This window comes from Lutra lutra, chromosome 4 (assembly GCF_902655055.1).
Source record: "Lutra lutra chromosome 4, mLutLut1.2, whole genome shotgun sequence".
NCBI lineage: Eukaryota > Metazoa > Chordata > Mammalia > Carnivora > Mustelidae > Lutra > Lutra lutra.
In genome coordinates, this window is record NC_062281.1 from 17,704,865 (window position 1) to 17,731,607 (window position 26,743).

At 52.9% G+C, this 26,743-nt stretch overlaps 1 protein-coding gene across 3 annotated transcripts in view; it reads right to left on the minus strand.

Annotated features, from left to right (window-relative positions):
• ZHX2 (zinc fingers and homeoboxes 2) overlaps positions 1-26,743 on the minus strand; it is a 156,530-nt gene that overhangs the window by 77,837 nt on the left and 51,950 nt on the right. For all 3 annotated transcript variants that reach the window (XR_007126452.1, XM_047724210.1, XM_047724211.1), the window contains exon 2: positions 7,300-7,370. The gene's annotated coding sequence lies outside the window, so the exon portion shown is untranslated. The remainder of the gene's footprint in view (positions 1-7,299; positions 7,371-26,743) is intronic.

Below are 26,743 nucleotides of genomic sequence, written 5' to 3' on the forward strand. Positions count from 1 at the left end.
AGCGAGGACGGGGTGGGGTGTATGCCACCATTGGGGAGGGTGACACAGTTTGAGAAGAACCCAGATGATGGTTCTCTCTTCCTCCCCCAGGACTACCCCCATCAGGGCGACAACCACAGACCTAGATATGGATGACTCCTGAATTAGTCCATCCTGTCCTGAAATGGCCTATGCCCGTGTTGGACATTTCCAGCAGGATGGTGACGCAAATGCTGACACCGAAACTAACAGCAAGACCGCTGCTAATGGGACGCAAGCATCCTCCTATTGAGCACTTGCTCCGTGCCAGCCATAGCTCCTGATGCTCCTGCACTGACTTGTACAGCCTCTCAGGCAGCTAAGAACTGCGTAATCCCCATTACACAGATGAAGACACTGAGGCTCTGGATAAGGAAATGACCCCTCCAGGGTCACACCGCTAGTTAGTGGCTGAGTCAGGATTTGGATTCCTGCTGTTGGGACTCCCTGAGACCAGCCGCTTCACCATCGCTCTCCACTGCCTCCCAGTCTCTGGGCATCCCACAAGTGCGTCAAATACTTGTGTACCACCTGGCACGTTCTCCCTCTGTTCGCTCCCCAGCTCAGCAGGATCACTCCCAGGTTTCTAAGCCAGGCGCTGAGGGCTCCCTCTTGACTCCCCTGTCCTCACTTTCTGTGTTCCAGGCCAGTCGATGCTTTCTCTGAATGGGTACCCTGGGGCAACTCCCATCGCTCTACCCCTGCTGTGACTGCCTGCCCCCCACTCAGGGCCACGCCTTCTCTCCAGGGCCAGCTCTCTGCAGCTGCCTTCTGACCGCGTCCATCTGTCTGTGTGTCCATCCTGCCTTTGCTCTGTTCTACCTCAGCCCACCCTCTGTGCTATGACCACATCACGTTTCTAAACCGGAGACCGCATCACATCACCTGCCTGGTTTCAAACTTCCGAAAGCTGCTTGCTGCTTCCTACAGACAGTCCAGTCCTGAGCATGGTGTCTGAGATCTCTGGGCTTTGACTCATCTGACCCGGCCCATCTCAACTGCCATGGGCTCCCCCATCAGGCTCTACCTGCTCCAGCCAACACCGGACTAATGGCACCCTCCAAATGTCCCAGACTTCCTCTCCCTCTGTGCCTCTGGGCACGCTTCCCCAATTTCCCAATCCGCAGAAATCCGTCCCGTCCCTCAGGCTCTAGTCCGGAGCCTCCCAGAGAAACCCTGGGCAGAATGAAGGATTTTGTTTCTGTGGGTGGGAAGCTCACAGACTTCATGTCAATCCAGGCATCACAGGACACACTGATTTCTGCACTGATTTACTGACTGATTTTGATTTACTGACTCTGTGCCTGTCCCCGCTGCAAGCACATTCCACAAACTCAGTCGTCACAACTACCCCATAGTTGGGGCCATAAGGTCCATGGGAATCCAGAGGGGGGGGACAAGAGCCTCAGAGGAAGCTGCTGGACGTGCTCAGGGGACACCCCAGCCTGCCCGGGGCCTCCAGGTGCCAGGTCCTCAGAGGAGCCTATGCTGGCCATGCCCTCTAACCTCAAGACCCCGCTCCTCTCCCCACCGAGCCCCCACAGCACTCTAGGCCCTATCCTCAGGAGCAATGAGATGAGGCTGGACAAGGACAAGGAGAGGGAACCCTGGCAGTGTTATGACACAGGGAGTGGAGGCTCAGGAGGAAGAAGGAGAGGGAGAGTGAGGGACCCACTCATCTTTCGCGGGCCAGGCCTTCTCCTGGGGTGGGGCAAAGGAGGCTCCTCGGGCAGGGAAGCATGGCATGGGCTGCAGAACCATTCCGTTCCAGGCCTCAGGAGAGAGGACAACAGAGAAGCATGAGGTTGTCCAGGCCAGGGCCAGAGAGGATGGGGCAGACACTCCAGGAGGCCAGGAGGAAGGGTGTGCGTGCACTGCTCTGTTGCCCCCTTAGAACCTCTCCTCTCAGCCAACAAGCCAGGAGTCCTACAAACTCTCCTGGGCTTCCCAGGCCTGCCACCCCCACCATTGGCTTCTGTGACCAAGGGTCTTGTTCCTCCAGCCATGTGGGTTCCTCTCCCTGCCTCAGAGATTTAATTGGTCTTGATTTTTCTTAAGTGAGAACTTCATCTTTCTCCTGAAGATTGTCAGGGGCTAAGGCCAAAATGGGAGTTCCATTTCAAATTTCTTACCCGTTTTTAACAATAGACACCCTCCTTTGGCATGCCTACACTCCAATCACTTCGTACCTACCTGACATTTGGCCACCTTCGCTGTCCCGACTCTCCCTATACTGGGTGTGGCGTTTGGATTTTGACACTTGCTGAGTCTAAGGGAAGTTGTGGACATGGTCTGCTCACTGTGTGGCTCAGCATCCTCCGGACAGATGCGCAACGAAAGCCTTCACACACGTGCCCGTCAGGACCCCGGGAACATCTGCTACTCCACCCAGAGGACCAAGGGTAACTCAAGTTTAAGGTTTAAGGGGACCTTTCCCATTGAAAAATCATTGAGAATAAGAAGGAAGAGCCTCTGAGAAAAGCTAACAGGAGTCATTCGAAAAGTATGGTGCTATTTTAAAAAAATCTATCTGTAACAGCATTTTCTCGAACATATTGTAAGAAGAGAGCTATGCTTTCAGGGGGACTATAGATAGGAGGTGGTACGGGGGAGAAGGAATAGCAGTGTTTTGACCATCTTTTTGGGAGCGAGATCGCCTGCGAGGTCTCTTCCGCCTTTTATCTCACTTACTCTCCCGGATGGTCCTGTGGGGTGTATTATTTCCCCATTTTACAGATCAGGAAACTCAGGGAAAATCTAGTTCTGGACTGTTTTGTCTCATCTTGTGCATATAATTCTGCAAAAACAGCTTATTCCCAGCAAGTGCAGCCAAGTCTAATTCAAATTCTCTGGCAATTTGAAATAGAAGCCAAGCTGCCCATTGAATGATTTTCTACCTCAAAAACATCCCGCTTTCATTAGCGTTTCGGTCGTACCCATCGTCAGCGCCCAGAGTACGTGTCCTAGAACGGGTCAGGCACACTCAGTCGTGTGGTCAGACTTGCTAAGCATGGATCACTGTGGTCCCCTGCACTGGGGCCAGTTACCTAGTTGTTAGCTCATTTGATTCCATTCACTGAAAGGGAACAGTGCCCCTGTATCCAGGAGCCGCCCGACGATGAAGACTTCTCACTTACTTGGGTTGGCTCTAATGTGGTCCAGGTTAATGAAGCTGTGCCTAGGCTTTGCCTCTCTGATGCAAAACAAGGCTGCTGACTGGAAAGTCCAAAGTATAGGGGTAGTGAGTGACTGGTTTTAGAAATTGCTTTATGCAGGGATGCCAAGAACTAGCCCGGATGCCACAAGTCCTCTCTCCCATCACGGCTGCCTCAGCAGACATCACTAATCCATTGTGGCACACCATTTCCTGGATATTCCCCAGACTCCTTCACAACACCCTGCCCCTGCAGACATGAGCAATTGATCAGAGTCCAAAAGATGAAATCTATTTACCATCCCTGCCCTAGCCCAGTATCTCATCTAAACAGAGGCGGCACAGAAGCTGAGAGAAGCTGCAGACATGACAGAGCCAGGGACTGGGGCTTCTTTCCTCTGAATGCTTCCCCTTTGAAGCTGCCCAGGAAGGTCCTTCATCCCTGGTCCCTTCCCACTAAAGGTACCAGTGAAGTGGGGGTCACTTGCCAAAATGTCAGACATTTTTTAAGAGCCCGCAGGCACTGGGGGCAGTGCCTGGGCCCTAGATGGCTTTGGCTCACACTACAGTCCTACAATCCAGCTAGGGTCACAGCATGATGGGCAGGGACAAAAGGCAGGCCCGTGGATGAGCTCATTCTATAGTCCAGCTCTACTGCTAATGCCTGATAAATGTCTCAGGAAAATGCAATTTATTTTTGTTTTTAAAGAAAAAGAAACAGCAAAGAGTTTACTGAAAGGGAAAGTACATACTCAAGAAGGGAGTGCGAGCCGGCTCTGAGAGGGAGCCGTCCCAGGAGGCTTGGGTCTCACCTACTTGTAGTGAGGTTAAAGCGAGGGATTGAACTTTCACGAGAGGGATGGGGGGTTCCCCCAGGAGTGTGGAGCTCTGGGGAACCTTGCCCGCCCTTACTTTAGGTCACTTGACGCATGCGTCCTAGCAGCTCCTGAGCTTTGTGCTCTCTAGCGCCCCTGGTGGAGGGGTCATCCTCGGTCACTAAGACACGCACATGCTTGGGTCTCCATAAAAGGTGCCTGGCGTTTTTATTCTTGTTAGGTCCCTGACTGCCGCTTCTCTGTTGCTTACTGCCTGCCATCCTGTTTTAATTCCTGTTCCCTGATCCCTATGCTACCCCACCTGTAACACCATCACCCTGCCTCTCCACACACTTCTCTCCTTTGGGTCCTGGGCTCCCCACACCTGTGTGACGCACACCTGTGCAGCGGGCACTCCTTGACCCATGTTGGAGACGCGGGCCTCGCTCGGCTTGTTGGCACTTGGCCCACACCCGAACAGCCTGGAGCGCACCCTGGGAGACGGTACCCCGGCCCCAGAGCCCAGATAGGGTTTCAGAGGTGGCCACTTGAATGGGTTGGCAGTATGCCCCCATTTAGCCTGCCTGCCTAGTGTTATCTCCCGCTTTTCCAGCAGTCCAAGCTGCGCAGGTGTCTCTTAGTGGTGTGTACCCATACCATCCTCCAGGGGCCCCCTCTGGCAATGCCATCTAGATCCTTCTAGGTCTGCCTGCAGGGCAAATACGGGCACTTGTGGAGTGTGAGGATTGGACTTCCGCAGATGCTAGCTATACCCAGTTCAGGCAAGTGCAATTTTTATCTGAACCCGGCTACGAGTCCCAGTGTGGTGTGTGGCGCCTTTTATAAACTGAAGCATTGTTCTGAGAATCCGTCTCCCAGCTGAAGAGGCCTCACTCAGGAGGGGATGGGGGAGGGGCACTGGCTGTGAGGCTCAAGTTCATGCCACCCAAACTCAGCTCTTAAATGATTTTCCATCTGTATCAACAGAATCTTTCTTCTGTATGGTGCTTTTCAAGTTGTTAAGATCATCTGCAAAAGGAGGAGGCTCGCCCTGGTTTTCAGTTCACTGGGGGACACGGAGGTCCTGAGAAGTCAGACCACTTTCCAGGAGGGCCCCCAGCAAGTAATAAATGGCTGAGCAGCCCTTGCCTTCCGCTGGGTGCCAGGATTACAACGGCGCATCAGAGAGAGCGCTGGGACAAATGGAGCCGTCTTCTCATAGCATCTCCATTTTACAGAGTGGGCTCAGGGGTGCAATCGCTTCCCTGTCCCCACAAACCCCAGTTAAGCCCGGGCTCCTGACTCCCAGCCCAGAGCTCTGTCTTCTGCCTTACGCTGTCCCAACACTGAACCTTCATCCAGGGTCATGTCCCTCATGTAGAAGACTAGGGCTCCTGTTTATTGGGCACTTACTATGTACTGGCCCAGGGCCAAGCCGCTGGATAGGAGTTGATTCACGGACTCCTCCCAGCCACCCTCTGTGGTAGGTGTTATCACAATCCTGCTATCAGCCGAGAAGACTGAAGTATATAAGATCATCGCCCCCGACCCCACAGCTAGTGGAAGAGGCAGGATTTGAACCTGGGGCGATGGACTACAGGGGCCCTGCTCCTCTTAACTAGCCATCAACTCCCATGGCGCCTCCCCATCACTTTCCTTTCTGGTCATTTGACGATCACTTACTGAGCACCTACTATGTGCCAAGGGCTATGAATCAAAGACACAGCCCCTGCCTTCAAAGCCCCACTCCTGCTTAAAGCTTTGCCAAGAAAGCATCCAGGCATGGCTCACATGTGTTGTTCAGCCCTCCCCTCCCATCCGTTGTCTCCCACCCACTCCCCGCCAGCCCTCCACAGCGGTCAGGACTCAGCTGAATAGAGTCTACACACAATGACTGTCAAATGTCAAACTCAATTCTCATCCGTGTTGTCAGTTTCTTAAAGAAAACCTGTCTCCAGCCTCCCACGGCACCCTGTCCTCAGGGGTCCTTGATAAAAATTCACAGCTGCTGCTGACTGAGGCCCAGGGCAAGAAGACCCAGTCACAAAGCACAAAGGAAGCCTGGGGGCTCATTCCTCAGACCATCCCGTTCATAGTGTGTGTCCCTCCAGCCCAAATTCCGCACCTGGGTCTGGGGAGGGATTCTTCTCACGCTAGCTTGAGTCTGTGCTACTGGTCTTGCCAAAGAGCCCCGGCGCCCTTCGGAAGCCACCCTCACTGTCCTCCCACAGCCTAGGCTACTAGGGGAATCCTGCCACAGCGGCCCCCATGGCTTTTTCTTCTGGTCTGTGTGGCCTGGATCAAAGCTCTCGATGGGAGGACTAGCTGGTTAATCTTTTGGTGGTCTTCTTGGCAGGGGACAGGGCTCCCCAGAGCCTCTAATCAAAATGGCCACCGTGCTTGGAGAGTTGCCCATCCCATCATGCACGTGAGGCGCCGTCATATGTGTGGCTGTCTGAAGGTAGCTCGGGTACAGCAGGGGCCAACAGACAACAGGTCTTAGGAAGACGCGACGGTCATCTCATCCAGTAACTTCCAAACAGTTTTACAGCAGAACCCCACCAAACAGGCAGTGCTGAGAGAGTGTGCGCTCACAAGCCCCCCACCCCTCACCCTACTACCCCTGGGCGTTCCAGGGCATCCCGGGAATAGAGTCTGTAAGACACTGCCCCAGTCCAGACTGCTCCTTTCTTCAACATCGATGCTTCTGCAACCCACACTTGCATTCTCCCAGTGACAGGGAACTCACTACTTCCAGCTGATGCCTATTTCAACTCGGAGTACCTCTTTTGTTAGGAATTCGTCCTTAGGCTGGGCCAAAGCTGCCCATTCTTCAGCGACAGCCCTGCAAATGCGCAAAGGTGGCTTTCTCACCTCTCATTGGTCAGGTCTCCTCAGGGCCGGGGGTGACAAACCTGTGAATCAGGTTATTCCCTCTCTGTTCTAAGATTATCTCCCTAGCCCTGGTTAGAGGTTCCCTGGACACAGTTCCAAGCCCAGGCCCTCTGGATGGCCCATCTGAGCTGCTGTCATGTGAGCAGAGAACGGAAACCCAGGCACCTACAACCTCGGTTTGCTTCTAGGGAGGGACTGGCAGGGCCCCAGTGAATTCCAAGGGACTCACACCTGGGTTCTCTGCACTGTGCCATTTCTAGGTCCATCTAGAGGGAAGCAAGAGTCTGAGCTGCGAAAGCCAGCTGCCCCCACCCCAGACAGGCTCCAGGTCTGGCTGCCCCACGCCCTGTCCTCATTCCCTTTCCCTTCTTGAAATCCAGGGGAGGCCCAGACTCTGGCCAACACGTGGTGACTCACCAGTCCCGGATTGCTTACATCCTGGGAATCTCGGTACATGTTGACTCCAAGAGCTGTCGGTGTGTCAAGACCTACAAAGAAGAGAAACTCAATATTAAAAGCAGGGCAGAGCCACTGGGTATCCAACTGTCTTTCCAGGCAGCCCTGAGGCCCCAGGAGACTGGGACAGAGAGCCCGGATGGGAAAGGAGAGGAAAGGAAAGGAAATGGGAAGGACTGGGAAGGACGAAGCTGCTCATTAAACCAACCTCAAAACCTCTGGGCTTTGTGGTGATGCTGAGAAGGGTGGGGGGAGGGGAAAGACCCTCACCCTGGGTGAGTCAGCAACTCGCTGAGAAGCAGGTCTTTCAGGAGAGGGAAACCAAAAGCACGATCAGATGGGGCGGGGTGGGGAGTGTCTCCCGCACCTCACTCCGGCTCTCCTTGAGTCTCTGGGGTCTGTCCTAGCAGCAGCTGGCCGTGTGTGGTTCCATTTTGATGAAGGTGAGGAGAAAAGCCCGGTGCGCAGGCCTCAAGTCCAAAAGATACTGCAGTCCTTAAAACAAAAGCCCCAAATGCGTATTTATATCCTGGGAGACTCCTGCCAAGCGAACCCTGTGTGTGCTTTGAAAATTCCTCAGGAGAGCTGTAGCCGGAGGAATAAGGCGTGTGCCCGGCTCGGAGGCTGCGTTCCCAGCATGGCAAGTTGAGGCCTGAGCTCTAGAGGTTTCTGCAGCCGGCAGAGGCCCACCTGCAGCGCACGTGTGCGCGTGGGGCAGCGTGCTGATGAGCGTGGAGGCCGTGCTCCTCGCTCCCCACACCCAGCCTGCCTCCCAAGCAAAACCTGTTTTTTCTTGTTTCCCTAAGAATTCTGCGGTGAGCAGAGGGTTCTCTGCTCATCTATGCCTGTTTGCAAGGAAAAACCGATTGACCGGCGGTGGGGGGCTGGGGAGGAGAATCTTCACGACAATACGTCCTGTGGTCGTGTAACCACGCACCGGGCACTGTATTCACCTGCTCTGTTGTTCTTCTAAGGGACGCTCGCCCGGGAGCTTGCTGGAAGAACAGTGTCTCAGGCCCCACCCAACCCTACAGAGTCGGAACCTGCCTCTGCCACAAGCTTCTCGGGTGACTCCTGGGCACACTAAGGTCTGCAGAGTTCTCCTTGGCAATCTTGGGAGGGATAGTAATATTCATCCCTAACCACGGAAGGAAGGCAGGCAGGCAGGCAGGCAGGCAGGCATAGCCCATTCTCCAGGTGAGGGGAAACAGGTTCAAGAAGCTACGATGTGGCTATCATGGTCTTACGGCCAGTAAGTGGCAGAGCTGATCCAAGCCCATGTTTGTGCGATTCCCAAGCAAGCCAGTGTTCCCACGCCATGGTGTGATCTTGGAGGAGTGCGGAATGAGGGCATCGAAGGGATGGGTTTGGTGGGAGGGCTGAGGGAAGAGCAGTCGGCCAGGGGTGGGTAGAGGACCTCAGGCTCCACAGCAGGAGGGTCCCCGGTATCCCAGAGAGCGCTCAGGGAGGGAGGCATTGCACACAGCGGACTGATTCCTCTCCTCCCCACTTTCGTGAGGGCTCGCAAAAATTTTCCAATTAAAGGTTCTGGGCTTCCTTCCTGCAGAAGAATTCAAGCTTCTACATTAATCCCAGTGGTTGATTAATGCGGATTCCAGGGCCAGCTCTCTGGCCCCCTGTACTTAGAACTACCCATCCAGCGGAAGAGGTCCCCAGGGACCATCGAACCTTAGTATCCCAGGCACGGACGTGCAGGGAGGCCAATACTCTGTAAAGCCCTTTAGAGTTTAGAAAGAGCTTTTCATCCATTAGCTAATAGCTCCTTTAAAGAACTTGGGGAGTGTCACCAGTGCTATTTTGCAGGTGAGGAAAATGAGGCATGGAGAGGTTAAGTGATTTTCCCGAGGTCACAGAGCTTCGGGGTAGCTTGGGGTTGAGGTCCTCTGATAGCTCAGCTGCTCTTGCGGGGGGACAGCGATGACGTCACAGGCTTATGAGGCTCTCTGCTCACTGAATGCGTTTACGGAAGAGACTCATGGGTCAAGAGGAAAATGGTTCACAGCCCACACAGGGGATGTGACGGTTACCTTTCTCCATGGAAACTGGCCAGCTGGGGTGCCTGGTTTATCGGTTACTCACATATTACACGATAGATCGTTCCTTCCACTGCCTTGGCTTCCCTAAGGCAGATGAGCTCACATAAGGTAGATGGGGGGATGACGTCAGTCAAATCTGGAGGTCACAGTGGGTCATGGGCGAAATGTTCCCAGCCCATTCATGTTTTGCTCCACGTGAGGGCAGCTGGATGCAGAGCACCTGGACACAGCTGGGTGCAGCAGATGCCCACCTGTGCCGCTCTCCTCTCGGTTCAGCGTGGCCATGGGCTCTATCTTAGCAACGCCTATTGCTCAGCTCTCGAGGGTCATTGTGCAAGGGCCATGGGCTAGCCCACCCATCTCTGCTACCCTGCGGCAAAGGCTGCAGCTGCCCTTCTACCCGGAACTTCTGGGAAAGGCATCCGTCCCCTTCTGCCTTCCCAGCCTCGACCAGTCCCCAGCCCCTTCCATCAAGTCCTCCTCTTCCTTTGTAAAATACAGCCTGCAGCGATTCAGGCCCTAGATTACTGATTTTTTTTTTAAATTCAAAACTCAGCATGCCTGTTGAACCGCACTTGTATCATCACAAGGAGTGTGCTTTAGTACAGACTTGTGTAGATTGTGAGCGCTCTGATGTCCCCCCATGGTCCCCCAGAGCGCTGCGATTTTTGAATGTTTTAGAAAGCAAAGTTTTATAGGAATGCGTGTATTATTTTATAGCAGAAATTCCTTCATAAGGTCGGTTGCATTCTAGGTACTGATATCTACTTATTAAATATTGAGTGTGTTCATCCTAAATCCTGAATATATTAGACATTTGATTAACAGTCATTTATTGAGTACTCGTATATACCTGATTGTGTGCTAAGCACCGGAGAGACATAAATAAGTAAGACCCAGTCCTCACCTTTCAGAAATTCCCAGTATCAAAAAAAGAGGGAGATAAATTCTTGTCTGAGTTTGAGAAAGGACAGTGTGTGCAGAGGTGGTACGGGGGCTGAGAGTGGGGGTGCAGCTCATGGATGCCTCTTTGTCTCAGGATAGAAACCACACTCCTTACCCCAGGGCTTCCCAAGCCCTGCAGGGTCCAGCCCTTGCTCGTCTCGCCCTGCCTCACCTTGCCCCTCTGTGTTCTGGGCTCCCTGCCTGACCCCTAACCCCCATGCCTGGGGCAGCCCCACGGCTCTCCTTAATTCCTTTCCTTCAATGCTCTATCCTCCCCCTTCCCCTAATTAGCCCTAACCCACCCTGTAGGATCGAGGGAGGCAACACATGTAACATGCTTAGAAACCTGTGAGCAGGTACATTGACTAATACTATTACTAATGATATTTATTATTATCCTTCAGCCGGTGGGCTGCTGCTTCTTGAGCAGACAGAAGTAGAGTACTTTGCTTGGGGTTGCACAGGGAATTATTCTCAGAGCTGGGGGGAGTCTCAGTGAGTCGGTCCTGTTTTCCCTGTTTATCCTTGCACCCAACCGCTGAACCATCACCCACAAGACGCCGGATCCTAACCAGCATGGGGGAGAGTACCGGCCTTGGAGACGGGATGTCTGAGTCTGAGTCGCACACCCTTGTTCAGTGCCTGCACGCCTTATTACTCCTCTCCTCGGGACCTCGGCTGCCTTACCAGCCAAGTGGGGCTCTCACACTACCTCCTCCTTGGGCCTCGTGGGGGATCCAGTGCCCTGGTGCACATGGAAAATAGCAGCTTTCGTGGGGAGCACTGTAAATGGATTAAAGGACGTTTCGATGTCCTTCAAGCTTGAAATGTGCACACGTTTCCAGTCTCCCCGCTCCAGACTCCTTTCACCAGAAAGTGTCTGTCATATGGAGCAAAATCCCAATAAGGAAAAATCTGCCCGTAGGATTTCCCCTACAGCACCCCCCCTTCCTGTTGTGGCCTACTTTAAGCCTATTGGTTGCTAGACACCTGAAGGGGGGGAAAAGGAAAAGCTACTTGAACAGTTTGTAGGAGAAAAACACCCCCCCCACCGCCACGGTCACTCCCACTATCACAATTTATTCCATTCCATTTCTTCATTCAGCAAACATTTAGCAGATGAGTAAGAAACTCCAGGCCTGGTAAACAGGCCATTATGTCCTGTGGTGATGGCCTCATATTGAGGAAAGGGCAAGGAACCGTGGAATACAGGGGAGGGGGTGAGGGGTTCTGGCCAGGGCTAGTCCAGACTGGACACGAGATTAAGGTCAAGCACAAAAAAGGTGGGAAGCTACAGCCACTTCTGTGTAGCCGTCATCCTGCAAGCGGGAGGTGTGGTCTTAAGTTGCCTGTCTTTGCTCCAGATAACGCTTCACCCTGCTCACCAACGACAGCCTTTAATTCCAAAGAGCATCACTAGCGAGTGACTAACACAATGTCCACCACTTCCTGAGCGCTTGTACCGTGCCAGGCACTGAGCCGAGTCCCCCACACGCCTTCTCTCTCTCCCACGGCAAATCTGAGGAGCACATGTCCACGCCCCCATTATACAGATGGAAACCGGAATCTTTCAGTGATCAAATATACTGCCCCAAGTCACAGGAGTCAACTTCCAGCACTGGGGTTCGAACTCTGGACTCACCAGATATAGTCTTTCCAGTTCCCCCCTCCCACCCCTTAACAGGCTCTTAAACTTTGGCTCCATGGCTGGAATTGCTGGCAAACTGGGCAGTCTCTCCTCCAAGCCCAACCTACTCTTCTACTAAGATCCCCTCAAGAGCACAGAGGATGCTGAGTTCACAACCTCCCCAAGGCGTGCGGGCATGGCTTGACGCCTCAAACAAGCTGAATTCTACTCTAGAATTGATCTGTTACTCATTTCCAAATATTTCCTCTTCAAACCTGTTCAGTGTAATAGACATTCAGGGAAGAGGTGCCCGGTCCTGGGCTGGGCAGGGTCTGTTTTGCTCACCACTGTCTGGGGAGATAAGGTGAGCCTTTGCAGCCGGGTTGGAGCTGGAGACTTCGACGATATTACTGTGCCAGTCGTGGCACATGGCCATGGTGGCAAGCTCACCAGGACGGGCCCCCGGGAATATGGCAGGGGGCGCGGATCTGAAAGGCAAAGAAAAAGCTGGGTGGGGGGGTCCCTGCTGGATACAGATACCGGAAGCTAGCTGGAGTGGCCGTAGCCAAGCAGGCCAAAGAAAGAGCAAGCGCCAGATCTTTCAGGGACCTGCAGGCATTTTAAGACATCGGGTCCTTCTACCCGTGAGTGATGGGAACTCGCCAAAGAGCTGGGAGCTCCGTGTCTGCAGGACCTGGCAAATGGCAGCCCTCAAAAGTCATTGTTGAGTGGTCAGTGGAGTCCTGCTGACACCCCCCCACCCCATCCTCCAGCAGTCTGAGAGGCATCCCTGGGACCCTGCCATATTTACAAAGGCCAACCACAGGGCAATCTGATTTGTGTAGGGCACAATTGTCCCCGGGGCACCTGGCCTGAGCCTCCTTCTGTCAGACCTCAGGGGAACCCTGGCTCGGGTGGCTGCTGGCAGATGTTGGGGACGACTACACCTTTGATTACAGCTCACGTTTCAGAGGGAAAAACACAGCTCCCTGGAGATTGGGAGTCTATGAAAATGAGCCCTTGCAAAAGAGAGGAAAGTGAGCTGGAAAAACAAGCCCTCTGGGCGGGCGGTGGTTTCTTTATTTAAAATAAACAACAACAGCAAAGAGGATCAGCCTGAATGAGAAGCAGGTTCTGGATAATCCCTAAGGGGCGGGACTTAACAGCAAGTGGCAGAAGGTGGTTGAAGAGACTGGTCTGCAGGAAGGCTGTACAGGGTAACGATCGGCAGACATGGTCTCCCAGAACGGGGAGGGGATGTCTGCCTCCCCATCGTCCTGCCCCAGTGGGAAACACAGCTCCTGCGGACATTAAATTTAACCCTCATAGGGAGACTGGTAGACCCGGTTTAGATAATGCTTTCTACCATTTACGAGTCTTGTGTCCACAGACAAAATACTTTACGTCCTCTGAGCCTTAGTTTTGTCATCCATAAAATGGATACGATGGGGATTAGATGATATTATGAATGTAGGAGCTGGGGCTTGAACGCGTGTGTCTGAATACAGTTCTTCCATTTTCCCCCACACTGCCTCCTGACCTTTAAAGACAGCTTTCTTCCTCTCCTGCCTTGATTATTATTATGCACATACATGCAGTTAATAAACGCTGGTTCTGCTCCCCTTTTTTCCCCCCACCATGTTTAGCACAAATCTGGGTATTCAGGAGGTGCTTAATAAAGCCATGCAAATTAGACCCTCGTCTGTGCAACACAGTGGCTGAGAATATACAAGGAAAAGGCAGCGAGCTGTGTTTTATTTCTCCACTGCATCCTGTTTGGAGCCCTTTATTAAATTCTTAAGTATGACTTGCCTTCAGGGTCAAAATAAAATTTCCACAGATTTCCACTTTGCACTCATAAATGATTCTCACTAAACACTTTTTCGTTTTAAATTTTTTTATGTGTGTGAGAGAGCATAAATGTACTGACTCATAGCTGGAAAAACTCCCTAACACATTCCAAATTTGTCGAGTCACATGAATTGAATAAAAGCGCTTCACGTATGCTAGTCCTAGGCTGGCGAGTCGTCCCGCCGGCTCTGGGGCCCACCCGCCCCCCACCCCCCGCTCCTACTCCAGGGACCTGGGGGTACTTCTACAGTGGGCATCAATTATCCAAAGCAGGTTCAAAGGATACAAGGATTAAAAAGGATTTAGCACCTAACTCAAGCCAGACACAAATTCTGCAAGGCAGTGTCACATAGATCCCAAAACATCAAATAAAAATTTGCATATAGGATCCCTGAAATTTAACAACTTCGTTTATTGACTCAACTCTATCGAGCCCTTTCCATGCAGGACTAGTTTAATCTTCACGGTCACCCTGGTGGGTGGGGTGATTACAACAAGCCTCCTTTTACAAGAGAGGAAACTGAGGTACAGAAGCGTGAGTAACTTGCTCAAGGTCTCGCAGCGTGCAGATGGCAGAGCTAAGATTCAACCTGATCTCGCTCTAGAGCAGATGCTCTGACACGCCCAGCCATTCATTCTGAAGGGAAAGAACCCTTCTGCAATGAAGAAAGAAAGCTCCATTTATTCCACAATTGTCTACCCAACACTTAGAATACAAACACTGCACCAGATGTCGAAGGGAGGCTGTTGGTAGGCAATTTGGTTACTGATTTCACTGAGTTTGGAATTGCACAGAGGAGCTATGATGTATGCACAAATAATTACGACAGAAGTAAGTGAGAATGCCAACAGCGGGGTTGTAAAGTGGTGTGGGTGGCAAAGCCTTGGTAAGGTGGTAACTCTGGCTGGAGTGATCCGGAAAGGCTTCCTGGGGGAGGTGTTATTTGGCTGGATTGAAGGATGTGAAGATGTGTGGGATTCAGGTGGGAGGTGGCCGGACAAGGTCCCGCCCACTTACTACCAGCGAGTACACACAGGTGGCTGGATGGCCCTGGGAGATCCCATCCTGGTTCTGATTTGGGACCTACCACCCCAGGGTGGGAACATCTTTCTTGGGGTGGCTGCACCTCCCTCTGGCAGGCTGGAAGCACAGGCAGAAAGAACAGAGGGAAAGAGGCCACCAGGACGAGAAGACTGGGAAGAGAAGGCGGGACATTGGAGACAGGGTGGAGGGGTGCAGATCTGGCCAGAGCAGGAGCTCCAGACCCACCTGCGACAGGGCTGGCTCTGAGGGACCCCCTGGCTCTCGGGCTTCAGTTTCTTTTATCTACAGGGAGGGAAATGAAGAAGTGCCGGAATATTCCAGCTGGGCGGAACCTTGGAGAGCTCCCAATTTATCCCATTACTTTGCAGGCAAGAGAACTGAGGGCCAGAGACGCTGTGTTTGGAGAAGTCCCTGGATTTGAATCCAGGTTGGTGGGATGAGGACTCAGGGAGCCCCTCTCCTAGCACAGCTGCTCTTCCTGCACCCACACGCAGGGGATGCTGTGGGAGGGGAGACGGAGACCCCCCAAATGGGCCTCAGCTAGTCCACTGGCCTCGGGCTCTGACTCCCCTGGGGTGGGGGGCCCTGGAAGGCTCAGCCCTACACCCCGTGAGGCACAGCTCCAGGCCTCCAGCCTGGGCCCAGCCCCCCCAACACATCCTCCTCTCTCAGCCGTGTCTGGCACCCATCCTCGGAGCGCCCCTCCCCCGACACTCAGGAAGTTTCCAGGAAACCATGACCAGTTCTCCCCGGCCATGGTTTTCTCTGACAAGATGTGCATCTGGTTGTGACTCACAAAGCTGGATTTCCGCCCAGGGCCTCACATCTTGAGTGGGGAGCTCATTCTCTCGAGCTGACAGCCTGCCCAGCCGGCTGTGACAATGGAGGCCGCGGCTGCCCTTGTCAGCCCTCACGGAGGTCATCCACATGGCGCCTTGGGCATTTCTCTCAGACCTGGGTCTGGTCTGAGTGGTCTTCGAGGGCCCCTCGGATGTCAGGCTCTTCAACCAAAGCCCCCCTCCCCGGGAATGCGGGCCTCCCAACCTCCCCACACAACCTCCTCTGCCGCCCTCCTCCCTGCACCAGCGGGCCCTCCTGACCACACCAACCTTCGCTGAGCTTCCCTCCTCGGAAGGCCGGGCGGGGCGGGCACGGCACCCCGCAGGGCTGGGCAGAGGCTCTGCGTCCCCACAGGGGAGGTGGACCCTGGGGGTGTGGCCACACGCCAGAGTAAGCACAGCCATCAGGCGAGTGTTACCAGCTTGCGCCGTCACCGAGAGAGCCCACCTGCAGGCCTTTGTGCTTGTTTTTCCCGCCACTGCACCTCTGACCTGAGGCTCTGGGTGGCCCTGGGCTTCTTGACAAAGTTGCCCCCCCAGAGAAGGCTTCCTTCCCTGCTGCCGTTCTTCTGCTGCCTGTTTTATTTCCTTATAGCCCATGCCCCTCCGCAAGTGATCATAACCTGTGTGTCATCTGATCCCAGATTCACTGGTTCACTACCTGGCTCTTCCAGGAAGCACGAGGACAAGGGCTCTGCTCACCCTGCCGTGCACCCAGTGGAACGCCCGGAACACAGTACGTGCTCAGTTAACAGTCAGGCATGGCGGACAGGTACTAATCTCAGTTCATCCTCAAACACACACTTCGTGGTTATGTCCCCCTTTTACAGTCTGGAACTTGAGAACCTGGGTAGGCTGTCCGAAGCCACTTGGAGTGCCCGAGTGAGGTTTCAAGCTTGAACTTCTCTCTCTGATAAGAAAGCCCATGCTTTTAACCACTGGACTCTGCTGCTTGCCTTCAGGGTTTCCAGAATCCCATAGCGAGGACACAGGAAATACTTGTGGGTCAAATGATCTGGAATGCTCTGTGTTAGGGACTGAATGTTTAACCCCCTCTCCCCCCCCACATTCATATATCGAACGCCTAACCCCAGTGTGACTGTCTCTGGAGACGGGAGCTCTATAATGGAGGTGAAATGAGGTCATCACGATGGGGCCCCGACCCCATGGAATTCGCGGCCTTGCAGGAAGAGACACCAGAGAGGTTGCCGTCTCTGTCCACGTGCGTGTCTGAGGACAGGCCATGTGAGGACATGGCAGGATGCGGCTATCTGCAGGTGAAGAAGGGAGTCCTCCCAGACACAGAATTGTCTGGAACCTTGATCTTGGACTTCCAGCCTCCAGGACTGCGAGAAGAAAAGGTTTCTGTTGTCTAAGCTACCCGGTCTGGGTCACGGCAGCCTGAGAAGGTAAATTCTTCCTTCCTAACTTCCCTCCCTCCCTCATTTAAGCACTGACAATGTAGTAAAGCACAAGAATCCTGAGGGGCTCCCAAGAGTCTCCTACTGGTGACTTGGGATTCGGTTCACATAGCCACAGAGTTGTTTTGTTGGGCTGGAATGGTGTTTTAAAAAACCATGAGGAATCAGGGGCACCTGGGTGGCTCAGTCATTAAGCATCTGCCCTCGGCTCAGATCGGCTCAGGTCATGATCCCAGGGTCATGGGTTCGAGCCCCACTTGTGTTCCCCACTCAGCGGGAAGCCTGTTTCTCCCTCTCCTGTTTCCCCTGCTTGTGCTCGCTCTCTTGCTGTCTCTCTCTCTCTGTCAAATAAATGAATAAAATCTGAAACAAACAAACAGTGAGGAATCAGAATGCCCTTTGGCAAGGTACACATTCTCCACCTCTTCCATAAAAGCCACACTGTTCCCTGCTGTCCTATGTCCCTCGGATCCCTCCACAGGCTGCCTTAGGTGCCGGTGACACCCCACGAGCTGTGCCATAATGGGGAGAGGTGCAGGGTGCCCTGGATGGAGTGGTGCTTGGGTGGGGAGAGGGGTGCTGAAGACGGTGGGTCTGCACGGAGGAGGCTGTGCGAAGATGGCGGCTGTGGCCTGCTCGCTGAGGGATGGGCGGGAGGGTGTGTGAATTCCAGGGAAGGGAGCAGAGGGGAGAGGTCCAGGGGAAGGGCATGGCCTGAGCAGAGAGCAGCAGGTGGTGGAGAGTGGCTGCCAATGAAGTTAGCGGAGCTGCTGTGTGGGCCAGAGGGGCAGAGGTAGGAGTGCTGGGGCGGGGCAGGGGGGGTCTACACATCACACCAAGGAGACTGGACGTTGCCCCATCCAGGAATCATGACCAGGAGTCCTCCCAAGGCTTCCGCCAGGGTGGGGACCTCAGACACCCTCTGCTAACCCGTACAGATGCTGGGTTTACCACTTCCTTGCTCCGCGATGATGTGTCAGCTTGGGGGCTGTGTGGCCTCAGGCACCTCATCTGTAAAATGGGCACCATAATGCTCTACATCTCAAGGAGATATTGTGGGGAGTAGGGGAAACAAAATAGGCACACCCCCAGCACAGTTCCTGACCCACTGAGGGCACCGATGGAAGATGACTATTTTTGTCATGGGTATTAATTCCTAACCTAGTAGTGGCAGCAGTGTGGGAGGCAGCTGGGAACAATCAAAGGTATTTACTAAGATGATTACAGTAAAGTAGGAAAAACCCCGAGGAAGGACCCAGGAAACACTTGTAGGAGGCAGGAGGAGGGAAATGGGACCTCGAGATCAGCTTTCTCAACCTCTGTTCCTCATCTGTAAAATGGGACTCTCCCTCCCTGTCCACACAGGGTTTCTGTGTGAATAAAACAAGAAAAGAGATGCGAGGCTGCTTTGAAGTTAACACCAGGCGACCATAAGGGTTTCATTTTCCTTTTCCCATACAGAGGGTAAAGACGTCAGGGGAGGGGGGAGGGGCAGGTGGCGGCAGGGATATGCAACTGCGGGCTCTTATTTCTGCGAACTGTCAAGGCCAGAAAAGGAGCAGAGGCCAGGACCACAAGGTGCAAGCACGGAGCCTGCATGTTGGAGCCGGCCCTGTGAGCTTCTTGGCTCAGCCTTGCCTCGTGCCCATTCACCAAGCCTTTTCCACGCACATCAATGACTCTAAACTACTCCCAGAGTCTCAGCCTCAAAAACATAGATTTTTCAAGCTGGAAAGAGGACTGAATGTGCTCCAAACAATTTACAGCTGAAGCTGTGTCACGGAAGAGAGCTGCTTAAGTCTCATCCTCAGGAGAGAGACAACCTGAGTTCACATCCAGGCTCTGCCTTTTATTAGCTGTGTGACTTTGGCCAAGTTATTGGACATCTCTATGCCTCTGTGGCTAGGATTAACTGGGGTTCTTAAGAGTGCTTACTCCCAAGAGTAGTTTGAGCAATTAAGTGAGTTAGTAGGTATAAAGCTTGGCATGTGCCTAGCACCTAGGAGGAGAGTCCTATTTTTAACTGAGCCATGGAGTTGGAAATGTGCTGTTTGCACGGCCCCTCACCAAAATATTTGATTCTAATCAATACACCATGTTTACTGAAGGCAGTAAAACCGACTGACCTGTTTTGGAATAAAGGACACATTCACGTGTGCCCCGTTTCTGGAACATTCCAGGCCGCCCAAATCTGACAGTAGTGGAACAGAGCAACGGTACTGCACAGACACCCTTCTTACCACCTCACATTCTGTCATCCAGGGAGGCAGCACAAATGGTTCTCAAAGTTTGAGAAATTAAACAAGAAGGCGACCCAAAGCAATCTGGAGCCATCTGCTCAGTGAGGGCTCGGCTGTGGTCATTCTGGTACTTGCAACATAGCACACGTCAGCTCCTGAAGGTCCCTCCCCTAGTCTGGCATTTCTGCCTCATGGCAGATTGATGCAGAAAGTGGGTTCTGGAGTAAGACTAGTCAGCTCCGATCCTGCCGCCAACCCCCACCAGTTGGGTTGCTGGGGGACACTGATTTACTCCCTCTGCCCCTCCGACAAGTAAGGGTATAACCACACTGCTGTCCCGGTTGTTGGGAGATACGAGGTCATGCACGCAAAGGCAGAGCCCAGCCCATAATAATCCCCATCACCCGGGAAACGTTGATCATGCCCCTAACAGGAGCGGAGGCCGGGAATCGGCAGGGACCCCGCTACCTCCTTTGCGGAGCTGCATGTAAGGGGGGAAAGTAGGCAATTCAACAAGCAGATAAGCGGACAATGCCGAGTGTACCGTGTGCTTTGAAGACAAGCGGGGGTCAGGGATGGGGATGTACAGCAGTGCCAGCTGGGCTCTGACCCTTCGGGCATCAGCGAAGACCCTTTGAGGGAGTGTCTTTTAAGCAGAAGCTCAAGGAACCCAGGGAGAAAACCCCAGACAGCTGGGAAAGAGTGTTCTAGACTGAGCAAGCAGCAAGAGCAAACGCAAGGGCGTGTGTGTGTGTGTGTGTGTGTGTGTGTGTGTGTGTGTGTTGTGTTTCAGGCTGAGCCAGAAGGCCAGGTGGCAGAGGCCACGCGGTCACGTGGGGCCTTGCGGGTGGCTGCAAGGACTCTGGTTTCTACTCTGAATGGGACAGGGGAACGAGCGGAGGACTGGGGACAGGCGACTGGCAGAATCTGGCCTGTGGTTGTAAAAAGCGGCTGTGGGGAGAGTCAACAGGCGTGGGGTGTGTGCAGGAAGTGGCAGAAGGGCAGTGGTCCTGAGACGACACAGGGAGGACAGCCAACAGGATGGCAGTGGTCCACTAGAGAGGTGATGGGGGCTTGAACCGGGGGACGGTGGTGGAGGTGGCCAGAAGCAGCACCACCCAAACGGCTGTCCCGCGCCGTTCACGCTCACCGCAACAGGAAGGGCGCCCCTGAAGGCCACGGTGGCTCAGCGAGGATGACGACAGGAGCAAACTGGGAGTGTCTGTGCGTGCTGGGCCCCGCCTGAAGGAAGTCATTCACGGTGGGTTGAATCGTGCCCCTCCAAACAATACATCCGTGTCCTCGTGCCCAGAATCTGTGAATGTGGCCTTATTTGGAAAGAGTCTTTGCAGCCGTCATTAAGGGTCTCAGAATGAGATTATCCTGGATAATCCCCAGACAGGCCCTAATCCACTGACAAGCATCTTCACGAGACACCCAGAAGAGAGACACATAGAAGAGAAGATGATGGAGAGACGGAGCCAGGGCTTGGAGTGATGCAGCCACAAGGAATGCCAGTGGCCTCTAGAAGCTGGAGGAAGCAAGGAAAAAATTTCTCCTAGAGCCTCCAGAGGGAGCATGGCCTTGCTGACATTGGCTTCATGAACTCCGGGACTGTGAGAGGTGAAGTTCCTGTTTGTGAAACCGCCAAATTTGTGGTCATTTGTTACAGCAACTACAGGAAACTAATACACCAAGGAAAACCAGGCACAGAGAGGCCAAGTAACTTGCCCAGAGTCACACAGCGAGTGAGCAGCAGAGCTGGAAATGTCGGCTCCAGAGCTACTCACTCGGTAGGTAGGTACGGTTAACCCCTGTGTCTCTAGGGAGCAAGTGGAACTCAGAGCCACAAGGACAAGCCGAGGAGTGGAGCTGCGGAAAGGCGGCACCGGGTTCCCTGGGGGCCCCCTAGCAGGGAGGCCAGATGCCTTTCCCATTCATGATCCCCACCTCTGCATTTCGAAAACCTCAGAAAGGCCCCATCCAGCTACTCCACGACTTCCTGGCAGCCACCACTCATACCAGGGGCTTTGCTGGGAATTCTGTCCAAGCTGGTGATTTCAGTTCACAGCTGCTGGGGGCCCCCTGGGAGCGGCCACGATGGGACCCTGGTGGGGCAGCTGCCTCAGTAAACACGCTTCCGTGGTGCCTCAGGATTCCGAACCATCGCTCGGGAACTGTGGCCATTCTGGGCTTCTCAACGGCCTCCTCTCTCCGTGATACTGGAAATTGCTTGGCTCCAGCCCCACCCCGGCTGCGAGGACAAGGATGGAGAGAGGAGAGGGCTAGGGGCAGGGTGCACAGCCAGCTGATGTCGGTCTCTGAAGAAACAGAGATTGTCCATTTCCTCTCCCTCTGATGCCCGGGAAAATGTTTTACTGAACAAAAAACAAATATCGGGGATCCAGGGAAAACATCCTCCCCAGCCTCCACCACCCCCCTCACCTTGCCTTGTCAAATTTTCATCATTTTAACAGAGATCAGGCAGTGGGGCCTGCGAACAGAGTCCACATCTCTTCCCACACAAAACCGTGTTGTTAGGACACTTAATGAGGAGAGGTCAGTTAATTTTGGGGGTGGGGTGGGAATCGGGGCAGGGGGAGGTGTTCTCTTTATGAAGAATAAAATAATTAAATTCAGGTCAGTGGAGGGAGTCACTGGGTTGAAACAAATTTGGGGGCTAGGGAAAGACAGCAAAAGGCAAAGGCATGAGCGTTATGTCTGCTGCAAAGCAGGACTGTCTATTTTGGGGGGACTGGTTGTGCAGCCCTCACCCCTGCACGGAAGGCACACATGTACACAAATATAATGACACACAGTTTGGCTGGGAGATAATGAGCTTTTACCCAAGGGTTCACTCACTTCTTCATTCCTCTTTGCGGACAAATTTTAACCACACTTGCTGAACTGACTCAGCCCAAAGTGAACCTTTGTTTCAACAAGGTCCCCGTGGCAAACCTTTTTATATTTAGCTCAGTGATGTGACCCTTGCTTGAGCCACATTTGGAAGCCCTTTTCTGGAGCTGTCTTCACGGGCAGGTTATTAGGCAAAAAGGAAACCGGGCACATTATTAGATCATTGGCCCTTATTCTCAACACCCGTTTCCCCCCGCCCCACCCCACCCCGCCCCCACCCTGTAACTGCGTTTCTGGGGGAAGTCATGTTTCTGGTTCCAGAGATGGGACAGGTGGAACCACCTTCAAAGGACACTGCTTGGCCAACAAGCAGTGGGGGGGAACTTCGGGAGGCCTGGGAATCTGAGCCATGGCACCCCTTTTGGAACAAGCTTCCCCAAGGGGCCAACTTGGATGAGCACAGCACCCAGTTGCAAAGCTGGGTTCTAGGGATGATTATGGTGATTATTTTTTAGAAATCAGTTACAGGATGTCATGGCACCTACTCTGGGCCTGGCACGGGGCCAGGAACACGGAGCAAGGAGAGTCACAAGGTACAAGACAAAGCCTCTGTGTCCATCTACCCAACAGGGGGAGCCAAAACATACAGGTGACGAGTCACCTGGGGTGAGGAGGTCATGTGCCTCTGCATGGTGCCCATGACGGCTTCCTTGCAGAAGCGCACTGGAGAAGAGTGCCAGGCAGGTGGGGGGTGGGGCTTGAGCTATACTTCAGAGAATGGGGAGGAGTGAAGGATGATGGGCAGAGGGGAGGGCTCCGGGGGCAAAGGTAGTGGGAAGAGGACAGGATCTGAGCTGTCCAGGGGGGTGTGCTCCCCACCTCAGATAGAAGGCGGACTTGCAAGGGAGGGCTGTGGCAACTGCTGGCTGATGGGAAAGAATTTCATGGGGACCCAGTCCTGGCACCAGCCCCTCAATCCAACCGAGTATCACTTTGGAACACAGATTCCTTTAGAGAGTGGCATCCGGCGTACACACGAGGGAGCCCGCTCTGCTACTGAGTGTATATGTCACAACCTCACAGTGCCTCAGTCTCTCCATCTAGAAACTAATCATAAAAACAACAGCTCATGTTCATGCATCAGGCCCTGTTCTGAATGCCTCAACTCCATTTTTAAAAAAAAGATTTTATTTATTTATTTGAGAGAGAGAGAATGAGCAAGGACAACGGCAGAGGAAGATTGAGAGGGAGAAGCAGGCTTCCCACTGAGCAGGGAGTCTGACGCAGGGCTCGATCCTAGGACCTCAAGATCGTGACCTGAGCCGAAGGTAGACGCTTAACCGACTGAGCCACCAGGCATTCCTGCCTTAACTCTTAACTTACTACTACTACTATTACTACAATTGTCCATGCTTTTGGGTACCGCATTCCCCGGCCTCTCACACAGAGCTGAACACACCACGTGTCTTACCTCAGAGATTTTCTCAAGACTAACATAAAATAGCAAGGTCTTTTAATTAAATGGATGGCTACAAAAGATTGTTATCGTTGTTGATGTTATTATAATTTTACCAGGTTTCCTCTATTCAATGAGCCACCACAGGGTAAAGGTTATTTAAGGCCTGAGTGCAACATTAAAAGAAAAATAAAAAAAAGAATCACTTTCAAATGTTAGCTGAGGAAAGATCCCATGGAGATTGGCAAAAGAAAAAGTTACCGAAAGCCTGAAACATTAGAAGGTAGGACATTGGGGTTTTTTGTTTGTTTCTTGTATCAGGCCCAATGTTCTGAGAAGGGGTCATGAATGGTTCCCTGGTTCCCTGGCGGCAGAAGGAACACAGAGCCTTGCCAGGGGCAGCATTCTTTACAGACAGGCTGCTGGGGATGGGCCCGAGCTCACCCTGCTCACTGAAAGCATTTATTCAACACCCAGGAGCAAGTGAATACGACCGACCAGCTCTTTGCCATCAGAGGACCGAGTGTTTGGGGAAATAGATCCTCCTTCCCAAAATAAATGCAAATGGATCTCTGGGCTCCCTGCCCCCTCCAGCTCCGAAACCTGTTCCCGTGGATGTCCCATCATCAACCGCCCGCCAACCCACCAGGGAGTTGGGCGCCATCTTTGGTTCTCCCCTCCCACCAGCGTCCTCACCTAGTCTACTGTCAGCATGGCTGGTGACCTCCATGTCTCCAACCTATCCCCTTCTCTTTCTCTCTGTGAACACCTCCTCTCTCACCTGACTTTCCACAGCCACCTTCCGAGTGACCGTCCTCTTTCCACACTTCCTCTTTCTCCCCACACCGAGAGATCTAGAAGGGTACAGATTGCAACGCTCTCCGGCTTCCACCTTTGAAGGACTTCCTCTGAACTCAGGACAGTCCACATTCCTTTACCAGGTCCCACAAGGCCCAGGGGGATGTGGCTGCTGTCTGTCTGTCTGTCATTCTCACACGGTGGCTCTCCTCCTGAGACCCCATTTCCTTGCCTGCGGAATGGGCGATGGACGTGACACTGACCTTCCAGGCTGGCTGGGAGTCCACCAGGCGTCAGGATTATAAAAACGTGTTTTGTAAACTAGAAAGTAGAGCATCACGGAACCTCTCTCCCACTGACAGTTGGGCTTTTGTGTTTTTACTCCTGTTTTCATGGTTTCCAGTTCCATTGTATCAGTATCTTTTCATTGTTTGGAATTTTATATCCTTTTCGGGCAGAGGGGAATTTATGCACATAAGGCAGTACTGAAAGCTACCACGAGAGCATCTCAGTGTTCAAAGATAACAGCTCGGCTACGGAGTGCTTAACACTTGGATGATATTTGTTCTTCCCTGGGTGGAAAATTAGACTTTTAACTATGCAGCCAGATTGCTGGAGGCCTAGTGAGATCTCATTGAAATGATAAACCAGTCAATTCCCTTATGAAAATGATACAGCCATCACATGACCTTCAATGTCCCTCTAACATGTTTCACAGTGGCTGATAACGTTTACCGAGCTGTTACTTGGTGTCCATTCCCGGATGAAGCCCTTTCCATGCTTCTTCGTTGCAAAGGTAAAGCTTCATGTCTATGTTACGGGCTCTTATTATCATCCAGATGGGGAAGCCTGACGCTCAGGCAGGGTAAGTAACTTGCCCAAGGTCACACTGATGAGTGAGAAACAGAGTTCTGATCCTCTGGCTGTTTTTTTTTTCTTTGGTTTTTTTTTTTTTTTTTTTTTTTTTGGAGGGGGGAGAGTGTGCGAGCGGTGGGGGGAAGGGCAGAGGGAGAGAGAATTTCAAGCAGACTCCGAGCCAAGCATGGAGCCCAACACAGGGCTCCATCCCACGACTGCTAGCTCATGACCTGAGCCCAAATCCAAAGCCTGTTGCTCAACCAACTTGCTCATCCAGGTGCTCCCCTCTGGCTGTTTCAATAGCCTGTGGTCTTTGGTTCCACTCTCTGTGTGTTTGGGGGTGACAGGACCAAGAGTGTGTATATTTGTGGGAGGGGAACAGGGATAATAGGGGACTGGGGCTTTGGGCAAGTTCAAGGCCACAAGCCCACAGACACAAAGGAGTTTGGGCAGAAGTTCTCCTTAACTTGAAGCGTCACTCCTTCGTGTCTTATGAAATAATTTGCCAAGTTAGATAATGTTAGGTTTCCCCAGGATCCGTGAAAAAGAGTGTCATTCTCTCCTGTGAAGAGCATCATTGCCTTTTTGCTAGACATGTCTGTGTGAGAGAGAGACAGACAGAAACGAGAGAGACGCTCACACACACAAAGAAAACCAGACTAGTCCGTCACCAAGCCTTGTCTCGAAAGCTCATGAAGGTGCTCTGGCCAGAGGCTCCTAGTGTCCTCCTCCCGCTTCTCTTCTTACTTCACTCACCAGCAGCAAAGCAGCCATACAAAAGGAGACAGCAAGCACGGCCAGCGCCTGCTTCCCCTCCCAGGCCTTCTCTTCCACCCAGAAAGTGCTCTACAACCTCTGGGCCTTGTGTGCTCGTTGGTAAAGTAAAACATCTAGATTTCTAGAATCCCTTCCAGCTCCCAAATGGGAGGGATGCTCTTACATCCTCCAACTCTTTTCTTTCACCCGACTGGGCAGGTCACACCGGCCGCGTGGAGCTTGGAGAAGGTGGCGTGGTTCCGCGGCAGATCTGGGACTAGAGCTGTTACTTTCAATGCCAAGTCCACTGTCAGCTGACTGCACCAACCTGGCTTCAAGGGTGCCTGTCTATCCTCCTAAAACAGAAAGGATAACTGAATGACTCCGTGGCGTCGGATCTCTGGCCCACCCTGAGGGGTCAGCGTCTGAGAGCTGTTCCTTCTTTCCTGCCCTCCTTCCTTTCTTTTCTTCACAGAGAGAAGAGCACAGGTAGGAGAAGTAGGAGATATTGTGGGAAAGGCATTAATGGCTTGGGTAACTTCCTGAGATCCCTGCCAGATATAAAAATAACTTCGGGGGCGGGGGCGGGGGCGGGGAGGGGAATCCAACAAACCACACACACAAGCATGAACTCTGTGTGTGTGTGTGTGTGTGTG